General features: G+C 43.3%; 1 protein-coding gene across 1 annotated transcript in view; it reads right to left on the reverse strand.

Annotated features, from left to right (window-relative positions):
* The window catches only part of LOC107686353 (oxidation resistance protein 1), a 103,559-nt gene that overhangs the window by 18,359 nt on the left and 84,488 nt on the right, over positions 1-712 (reverse strand). The window lies entirely within an intron of this gene.

The following is a 712-nucleotide window of genomic DNA, read 5'->3' on the forward strand; positions in this document are numbered from 1 at the left end:
AGTGTAATTGATAGCTATCAATTTTAACATTTATTAGACTTTAAATAATAACTTCTAATTTAAGTGAACTTAAAACAATCTTCACATAAACCCATTATAATAAATGTCATATTTACCTGCGCCCCTTTTCTGACCCACTTCAGGTGTTAAAGTCTATATTAATGAGCTGACGAGTTAAATCGGTTGTGTTAGATGAGTGAGACTGCTGGGCTGCTCCAGGACAGTTTTGAAAACCATTTCAGAGACATGTTCTTAAATTTGACTCATATAAAATATATTACATGCATGCGCAGTTTTAAGGCAGCTTTAATCAACTTTTTGGTAACTTCATGACTTAACTGACCACGACATTGCATGCACGTAGTTTATTTCGCACTTTGATATGAAAGGATACAGGCTACAGCACGCCGGCGCCTTTGTGCGTGCAATTGAAGAGCATGCGCTGCGAGCACAGTACCGTTTCCGCGCTCGCTTGACTCGCACCTGGCGCTGAAGCAGGGCTCCAGACTAACATTTGAGAGCAGTGGCACCAGCGCTACTAAGTTCTACAGATGGTGGCGCCAGGAGCAGATTTGGTAGCTGCTTGCTTGACTCATGCTTAAGTGAAGTGGAGCGCGCATTCTGTGACTGATTAAATGCACTTCTTGTTAAGAGAAAAAGTGACCGAAGCAGCAGTTATGAGTGGGGTGGCCAACCCTAGCCCCGCCCCTGC

The sequence above is a fragment of the Sinocyclocheilus anshuiensis genome, unplaced genomic scaffold, assembly GCF_001515605.1.
Source record: "Sinocyclocheilus anshuiensis isolate Anshui unplaced genomic scaffold, SAMN03320099.WGS_v1.1 scaffold389, whole genome shotgun sequence".
NCBI lineage: Eukaryota > Metazoa > Chordata > Actinopteri > Cypriniformes > Cyprinidae > Sinocyclocheilus > Sinocyclocheilus anshuiensis.